This window comes from Glycine max, chromosome 14 (genome assembly GCF_000004515.6).
Source record: "Glycine max cultivar Williams 82 chromosome 14, Glycine_max_v4.0, whole genome shotgun sequence".
In the NCBI taxonomy this organism is placed as follows: Eukaryota; Viridiplantae; Streptophyta; class Magnoliopsida; order Fabales; family Fabaceae; genus Glycine; species Glycine max.
This window is the reverse complement of record NC_038250.2, coordinates 9,522,411-9,532,685: the sequence shown is the minus strand read 5'-3', so window position 1 is coordinate 9,532,685 and position 10,275 is coordinate 9,522,411. Positions and strand designations below refer to the sequence as shown.

The following is a 10,275-nucleotide window of genomic DNA, read 5'->3' as shown; positions in this document are numbered from 1 at the left end:
TGTTACGCCTCGTACGGTAGCAGTCTTTTGGTGATAATAAGATTCAAACTTAAGACCTCATGCATATTACTTAAACCTTCTACCACTAGACCAACTCTAGTGGGTTATTATCCACATTGTACATAAAAAAAGCAAAAAAATAATTAAAAATACATATTAAAGTACCAATAATTGAACCCTCATTTTATATCTCTAAAATCAAGGATAAAATGTGTATTAGATTTTCCAAAAAAAAATGTTCAAACTTATCTTAATTCCTATATTTTAAAAATAATAATGATAATTTTAGCCATCATATTTTTTATAATGGATGAATTTCATCCCTCATTTTATTATTCTAAGCTTTCATAAAGAGTGACAAAATTCATCAATTACTAAAAATGTGAGAATTAAAATCATGATTTTAAAAATATAGGGGCAAACAACAAATTTAACTGAAAATTAAGGGACCTAAAACTAGTATTTTAGTTTATGCAATGCATAAAATAAATATTTAATTTTATATAATTATAATTTATAATAAATATTTATATATATATTGATTATATTTAAAAAAATTATTCAACAAATATTTTAAACATATAAATTATAATTTATATTGTGATACAAATTTACTTTTTAACTATTGATAATTTTTTAAAAATATATATGAAAGTTAAATTTAAAAATAAAGATGAAAAATAATATATTAAAAGGGATAAGCGGTTAAAGAATACAAGTATACGATTAAATTAAAGCCAAAAGGAGTGCTTTGATAGGGCCAAGAAAGAAAACTTTTTAGCTATATGTTAAATCAAATTAAATTTGAAATTAAAATTAAAATTATATACTTTAAATAAATCAAAAAGTAAATATATTAAGACAGAGTAATTATATTTAGATAACCAAAAAATTTCAAATCCAATCAACAACTCTCTTTTCCCTCTATTAATTCCTCTCTTCCCATCACTACATCATCAATTAAATCAATCATTTATTTCTCCTTTTATTTCTCTATCAAATTGTAGACACATTAAGTTGTGCAAGAAACAATTTTCATTAAGACAAGCAGTTTAAACATGGGTAATAACAACTCTTAAAAAGCACTATCTTTAAAGAAAAACTCTTAAAGATATTATCGTTAAAAATAATTTTAAAAAAAGCTATCATCCAAAAACAAAAACTGTAAAAAAAATAAAATCAATCATCCAAGATAAGAATTAGGAGTAAAACATTTAATACATTATATACAAGTGTGCGTGCACTTTTTTCTTTTCTTTAAACATCATGTGTATCTTTTAGAAGAAAAAAATAACCGTGTGAATATTGTATTTGGAGTAATAAAAACTAAACAGGATTGAACAATTCTAAGATCGAAACACATTATAATTACAAACGATTATTAACAAAAATCAATCCCTAAAGCAAGATATACTTTGAATGTTCTTGGTGGGAGAAAATTCCCTAGAGACAAATCTCATCCGTTAGTACTAGAAGATGAAGATTCAAAATGAAAAGAAAAGGGAGAGAAAGAAAATGACGAATCTATTCATTCTAAAATAAGGAAATTCTTGCTTGGGAAGCATGTCCCAAAATTTCCAATCTAATATTGTGTGACTACTAAGTCACATTTAATTTTATATTTGGAATGTAGCAGTACAACGTTGGATGCCATGACGTAGGAATGAGGATAGGGTGGGGTCTTCATTTTCTGGTGAAGCTTATCCGCAACAACAAATGTTAGGTGGGACCCACCTTTCTGACAAATTCAACATTTTATGGCTCTCTTGTCATTCCATACCATACCATCATGGCATCATCATGATCTTTCCTCCCAACCCTCCTTCTACCCTTTAAGCATGTTGGATCCACTCCCACTAGGAAATAGGAATCCAATAATTTTAATTTTTTTTTTCTTTTCACATGTCTCATCTTTTGAAAACATTCCTATTTAAAATATAATCAGACACTAAATATATGAACTTTTTTTTTTTTAACAAAATTTTGAACATTGATTTCGTTCATTACATTATAAGAGATTAGTTCTTCTGGTTAGACTCAATTTCCTTGGTAAAGTAATTCTAATTAAACATAATTAAGATGTAAAATAAAATAGATTATTGTGCTTGTTTTAGATCATTAAAATTCATATTTTTAACATATATTATATAAAATTAAACTCATTTTAATGTTACTTAAGTTTTAAAACATTTTTTCACTTCGTTAACCTAAAGCTCTTCAAAGATTAGTCTCATACCTTCTAAGATAAATGTTTGGAAACATTTTATGCTTTATGTAATCATATATTATCTTTTTATTAGAGTAACATTGAGGTCATAATGACGAAAGTTAATTTTTCAGTTAAGATTTATAACAAATTTTACCAGCCTTAAAAAAACAAACACGTGTTCAACTTATCGCATTACATTACACGTCATTTCTAACACGTTGGTGGTAACGAGTCACCATCCCCAATTCACCAACAGCTACTACTATCTTTTGTTGGTCGTAAACCTGCACCCACTGTTTCAGTTTCAACCCTTCAACCTTTGAATGTTTTTCAATGAGTTAAACAAAAGTATGCTTCAATACATGTACGGAGAGAAAAGAAAGATTCACAGAAAAAGAGCATGAAAATAGGATCAACATACACTTAAATTTTAGAGTAAATTTCACTAACACCTCTTTTAAAACTTTAAATGTTACATTGCACATGATTCTTCTCTTCTCTTAAATCCTTATAGGAATACACGATATATATTTTTCAAATAATTAAGAAAGATTTATATAATATATACAAAATGTCAGTAATATTTTTTAAATAATTAAATGAAATTAATGTACAAATAGAAAAAACAAGGAATGTTATATATAATATTTAAAAAGTAGTAATTTCATCCTCATAAAATTTTTCATATTAATTTAACTCTTATAAAAATAAAACATATTTTTTTATTAATCATCCATGATAATTCTGTTATACGATTTTTTGACGTAACTAACATGTAATTAATTTTTCTCTATCATCTTAAACACAAGGACATCAGAATTTTTATTGTTTCATTTTCTTCTTAATCTCAACATAAAGTGCAAGAAAATTGTTTGTTGTGATAAAACATGATACTCTAACCAATTAAACTAATAAATTAATAAATTAATTATGTTAGAAAATAATTAATATCACTATATATAACATTAAATTTTTAATGTATATTTAATACATATATAAATTTACTTAATAAATTTTATAACAATTAATTTTGATTTAATAATATTTTTTTTTACACATGTAATTTGGATTGTCAATTCATATAAGTTATATGTAAGAACAATGTTAGAATTATAAAAAATAGGCTGAGTGTAGAAGAAAAATGACTGATTCAAGAAAAAGAAAATCCCTGTATATTGTATATTGTGGTGTAAGTTGTAACAAAAGTTTAAGTTCGAAACCAGGCCAACCGGGTTTATGTTTTGAAGCCCAAACTCAAGCCATCTTAAGTTAAAGCCCAAGCTCAGATTTTAACTTCTTCATTACTCGTAAGTTGTAATTAACCGAGTTACTAGTTCAATATACGATATTATTTATATTTAATAGTAAAGATGATTCAAATTTTACTTGATGAAAAAAATTCAAATATAAATTAGTAAATAATTTTCAAAAATATTTATAAAAGAATATTTGATCTATAGTGTAAACATTCTTAAATACTGATGATAAATATTAATTTTTTTAATTTATTAATTGTATGATAGATTTTTTTTTTATTTGCAATCTACTACTCACTATTGCAAGGTTTATTTTTAGTAAATATTAATTCACGTTTTTTTAATATGAAGACATTTTTTTATTATATTTTCTGTTTCGTTTTAGCACAGGGTTTGTGTTTAGTAACTCCTTCATTATCATAATTCTTAATTGCCTTAATTGCCACTGTATAGATTCTTAACATTTAACTTAATTGTATGAATATATTTACTTTTCTTAATTTCAATACATGACATAGTATAAATGAATAGGTTAATAAATAAATAAAAATCAAATTGTTTGATTTAAAGACATAATTTTTATACATTTTAAAATATATAATACGATTTAACTTTTGGAATTAAAATAATGATTAATAAGTAACACCAGACAACAGACTTGTAAATTAGAGAAAAAAATATAAAGAAAAATTATTAAAATTTGAAGAAAAAACTAACTTTTCTCAAAAGTTCAATTTAAAAGAAAATAAATAAAGTTAAAGATTAAGAGCAACTAAATATTAAGCATTTGTCACATTTTATTATCAGGTTGGGTTGACGTTAGCTTGGATGCAAAATTCCTAAACTCAACGCCCAACTTAAGGGCCATTACTTTGTGCACCCAGCAAAACAGTGAAATTCCATTTTCATTCTTCCGTAAAGCTGATACAGATTGGTGAATCCATGAGCTCAATACGAATTGACCAATCCATAAAAATATAGGTTTCATAAAAATTTATATATGTAAAAAAATTAATTATTAGATCAAAATTAATTGTCATAAAATTTATTATCTAAATTTACATGTGCATTAAATATACATTAAAAATTTATTGTTATATATAGCAACATTAATTATTTTATAACATAATTGACTTATTAGCTCAGTTGGTTAGAGCGATGTACTAATAACGTAAAAGTCACATGTTTAATTTTTGCATAGATCATTACTTTTTAAATTAATTCTTAAAAAATATTTTTGAATTTTTTTTAAAAAAATCGTTTAGGCCTCATACAGATTGATCAATTCGTATTAGAAATATGAATTGACCAATCCGTATGAGGCTTACGGATTGGTAATCCGTATTGGGCTTATGCATTCGTCAATCCATATTAGCTTTACAAAAGGGTAAAAATGAAATTTTACTGGCTATACCCACAATTGTGTCGGGTGCACAAAGCAATACCCCCAACTTAATTACTTTTGTTTCATTCATTTAGGTTGGATCCCATCTAGTTTTAGTTCAAGTAGGTGGAATTGACCCATTTCATGATTACGTTTTGGGAGTTGCTACGTGCACCCAGCATTATTGCTGGGGCACCCAGCAAACAGTGAAGTGGCAAAATTGCCCTTCAATAATTCTTCTTCCGGAAGAAGTATATCCGGAAACTTTTTCGGAAACAGCTTTTCCGGAAAGTTTCCGGAAAAAGACTTCTTCCGGAAAAAGAATTTGGGAATTCCGGAAGTAGTCACAAACTTCGTCCGGAAGAACCTTCTTCCGGAACTGAACTTTTTTTAAATAAAAAATTATTTAATATTTAATGCGTATGTAATGACGATTTTGCCCTTGTGTAATTTTCTTTAAATTAACGCGTAAACGCTTCTTTCTACTGCGCTTTCGCTTTCTTCGCTTCTTTTTACTGCCTTTCGCTTTCTTCTGCTTTGTTTCTTCCGGTTGCTTTGTTTCTTCCGGTTGCGCTTTCGCTATTTTGGTGGTGGTCCCGTGAAGTATTTAGAGATTCGGTGGTCCCGTGTTCGGTATTTGAAGTTTTGTTAGTGGCTGTTCTTCCTATTTTGTCGGAGGTACGCTTTTATGGGTATTTTTTTTCTTTTCCGGCTACTTTTTAGAGAAGAAAAGTAGTAAAAAAAATGTGTATCCGGAAGAAATTTTAGGCACTGACGCCTTTTCCGGATGAAGTGTTGCCGGAAAACCCTTCCGGAAGACCTTCTTCCGGAAGTTACTGAGGCCTATTCCGGAAGAAGTGTTTCCGGAAGTGTTTTCCGGAACCACTTCTTCCGGAATGGGCCTCAGTAACATCCGGAAGAAGGTCTTCCGGAATGTTAAATTATTAGATTTTTTTTTTATTTATGTTTTATAATTTATATATATATATATATATATATTTGTTTAATAATGGATTATTTGTTTAATTAGGTATAATGGTATATATTGTGGACATTAAAATTTATAACAATAAAATTCATTTAATAATTTTTTTGTTTTATAATGATATATATATATATATATATATATATATATATATATATATATATATATTTCTGTTTTATAATTTTTTGTATTTCTGTTTTATATATGTTGTGGATAATTTAATTAGGTATAATGGTATAATATTAAATGATTTAGGTAACTTAAATGTATAATGGTACAAAAATGTTTTATTAGTTGTTTATTATAGTGATAAGTTTAGTTTAAGTAAATAATGTAGTTATAAATTTAGAATATAGTGATAATTTTAATATAGTCGTGTATGATGCATATGTCCTATTAATATGTTTGTTATTTAAGGTGTAGTAAATTTTTGGATGTGGTTATATGATAATTTGAATGTACTTGTGTATGATGCATATGTCCTTAAGATGGACGAAGATCAATGGAGGTATGACTTTGCGATGTCACAAGAAGTTCATATGGATTATGATTATGATAATCAAGAAGAATGTGGAGTGAATGAACCACATGTCGATTGTTCAAATGCTTTTAATACATCTCAGGTAATCATAGATAATTTGAGTCATTGGTTGAATTGATGGTTTGTATGAAAATTAATGTGTTAGGGTTGCGTTGTAGGTATTCGCTACTCGAGATGATGTTTTGCAATGGGCTCGAAAAGTTGCCCATGAAAATGGATTTGTTGCAGTGATTATGAGATCTGACACAGAGACCGGTAGCAGAGGAAGAAGTTCATTTGTGTTAATTGGGTGTGAAAGGAGTGGTACGTACAAGTGTAGAAATAAAGAATTCGTTAGAAAAGACACCGGGAGTAGGAAATGTGGTTGTCCCTTCAGGCTTCGTGGGAAACCAGTGCGTGGAGGGGAAGGTTGGATGGTGAAGTTGATCTGTGGGATTCATAATCATGAATTGGCGAAGTCCTTAGTTGGACATCCATACGCCGGGCGATTGACTAAGGAAGAAAAGAAAATTATTGCTGATATGACAAAGTCGATGGTGAAATCGAAAAACATCTTGCTAACGTTGAAGGAACACAATGCCGACAGTTACACCACGATAAAGCAAATTTACAATGCAAGAAGTGCATATCGTTCTTCAATAAGAGGAGCTGATACCGAAATGCAGCATCTGATGAAGCTTCTCGAACGTGATCAATACATTCATTGGCATAGATTGAAGGATGAAGTTGTGGTGCGTGATCTGTTTTGGTGTCACCCAGATGCAGTAAAGTTATGCAATGCATGTCATCTGGTGTTTTTTATAGACAGTACCTACAAAACAAACAGGTACAGACTCCCACTACTTGACTTTGTTGGAGTGACACCAACGGCGATGACATTCTCTGTTGGGTTTGCATATCTGGAGGCTGAGCGTGTTAATAATATTGTATGGGCTTTGGAACGATTTCGAGGCCTATTTTTAAGACACGATCGCCTCCCTCTTGTTATTGTCACTGACAGAGACCTAGCACTGATGAATGCAGTTAAAACTGTGTTTCCCGAGTCTACTAATTTGTTGTGCAGGTTTCATATCGATAAGAATGTGAAGGCGAAGTGCAAATCTTTAATCGGGGAAAAAAATGCGTGGGACTATGTAATGGATAACTGGGGTACTTTGGTTGATTGTCCGTCCGAATACGAGTTCCATGAGTCATATCAGAAGTTTCAAGTTGCTTGTTCGCCTTGGCCGATGTTCGTTGACTATGTTAACGACACATGGATTATCCCCCACAAGGAAAAATTTATTACAGCATGGACGAATAAGGTCATGCACCTAGGCAACACAACAACAAACAGGTATTAACAACTGATTTTATTTGTTAGTAACGATTAATATTAAATGGTATTTAATTGTTGTATATTTTCATGTTTGTTGTGTATTTTAAATGTAGGGTTGAATCAGCTCATTGGGCTCTCAAAAGAGTACTACAAAATAGCGTTGGAGACCTATGTAGTGTTTGGGATGCCATGAACAACATGATCACGCTGCAACACGTCAAAATTAAAGCATCCTTTGAAACCAGTACGCATGTGGTTGGCCATGTATATAAAAAAACCTTATACAAGAGGCTTCTTGGGATGGTTTCGAGGGATGCTTTAAATCAGATTGCTTCTGAGATTGACTGTCTACGTTATCTCGGCAACAATCTCTCTTCTTGTGGTTGTGTGATGAGAAGCACGCACGGGCTTCCTTGTGCATGTGAGCTTTCTAGGTATACTGCTAGCAGCATCCCATTGGAGTCAGTCCATCTTTTTTGGAGGAGACTTTGCTTTTCAGACCAAGGGTTATGTGAGACGGAAGTCACCATCAAGGAAGAAATAGAGGTCATATCTAAAAGGTTTGATGAACTTGATGTGGCTGGCAAAGTAAATCTGAAGAGTAAACTTCGAGAAATCGCATACCCTGATCATAACTCTATGTGCCCTCCTCCATCAAAGGTGAACACTAAAGGTGCACCGAAGAAACCGATGAAAAGAAGTCAAACATCCACAAAGCGTGATCCGTCTTACTGGGAGTATGTTGATGCTTTTCATTCTGTTCAAAGCAGCAACTCTCCAGTGAAACGAAGTGCATCATGTTCTCAACCGCGTCAGCCAACAAGGATCATCCCGATGTTGGATCAATTTGCGTCATTCTTTCAAGGTTTCATTCGTGACGTTGTGGATGTGAAAGCGGACGGTAACTGTGGATATCGGTCCATTGGCGCTTTATTAGGTATGGGGGAAGATTCGTGGCCGTTAGTGCGTAATGAATTGCTTAAAGAACTTGGCAGGTGGTCGCATGAGTACATGAACCTCTTCGGTGGCACAGAGAGATTTGAACAATTAAAGTTGTCCCTACTTGTTGATGGATTTTCAAAGGTATGTTTTTAGGTTAATTTTTTTTAATAACAATGTTTAAATTACTTACATGTGTATGTTTGGTTCATTCAGGTTAGTGTGGACAAGTGGATGGATATAACAGACATGGGATATGTGATTGTTTCACGGTATAACGTAATCCTTGTATCGTTGTCCCAACAACAAAGCATGACATTTTTCCCTCTTAGAAGTCAACCACCACCTGACTCTTCTGGCCACCGCATCATATGTGTCGGTCACGTGTTTGGAAATCATTTTGTTCAGGTACATTGAATATAGTTAGTGTAACAATTATGCAATGACTTCGCTTGTTCGTTTGGCACGGTCAGCGCATGATATAATGTTTGTTCATGTACAACAGGTTTATTTGAAAGACCATTGTCCGTTGCCGCCCCCAGCGCTGTTGTGGTCAACCAATTGTTATTCTCAGGCAAAGCAATGGGCAATTCCATATATTAGTAGAATGCAGGAATACACAAGCTTGATGTCAATCAAAACACACTATGTAGACCTAAATGAAGACTAAACATTCATTGTTTATTTATTTGTATTCATTATGCGATATAATTCGTTGTAACCCGTCACTAACCAATTAATATTATCAACTACTCGTTTGGTTAAGCAAGGAAATTGTTGGTCCAACAAAAATCATTTACGCGTACAGCATACATCATTGTCATAATTGACAACACATAATGACATGCATGCGTGTTACAGTTTGAGCGTGACAACACATTGGTTGACTTCAGTACACATTTTGAAACTAGCAGTCGCTCAACAACACATTGGTTGACTTGACTACACATTAGCGACAACACATTGGCTGACTTGACTACACATTTACGCGTGTCTATTTTTTTGTAAACAAAGTTATACAAAGGCTCGGTCACAACCATCTATATATATGGCAGACTAGGCTACTAAATCACACATTATCTTGCTTTCAAATAATCTCCCAACTGATACACAAACTATGGCATTTCTAGGAGAAACTAGCAGTCAGACAATTGTCAACTCAAGGTTGGCTTTCATTTATCCAAATGGATCGATTATTCACAATGATACTGGGGTTTACTTCCAAACTTCAACTCCGGTGCCCATTCGAGTACCAAATAGGTGTGATTTTGCAAGCCTAAAAACCAGAATACACAATACCCTTCAGCTATCCGACAAACAATTTTTGGATGAAATTCACTACCGGAAGCCATTCACCGATACAGGTAACCAAATTCGCTTTGAGTGTATCAAATTGATAAATGATGACGATGTCAACACAATGTTAATGTGTAATGATCAATTTTCTTGTGTTGGTCCGATTGAGTTATTATGCACCGTTGGAAGAACACCAGATGGAATAATAAACTTACTTGAACGCACTATGCCTCGTATTCATGACGCGATCCTGTATTACAACGGCAAATGGAACATGCCACCGCAGAACAAATTTGTTGGTTGCGCGTTCACAGGAAAAAATCCTAAGAAATTTCAAATTCCTTCAA

The 10,275-nt window shown here is 31.6% G+C and overlaps 1 long non-coding RNA gene across 1 annotated transcript; it reads left to right on the top strand.

Moving 5' to 3' along the window:
• The first annotated feature begins 8,977 nt into the window (after positions 1–8,977).
• LOC121173493 (uncharacterized) lies at positions 8,978–9,237 on the top strand. The gene is made up of 2 exons (XR_005888503.1): positions 8,978–9,040; positions 9,138–9,237. It is a non-coding gene; the product is annotated as an uncharacterized lncRNA (long non-coding RNA).
• Positions 9,238–10,275: the final 1,038 nt, after the last annotated feature.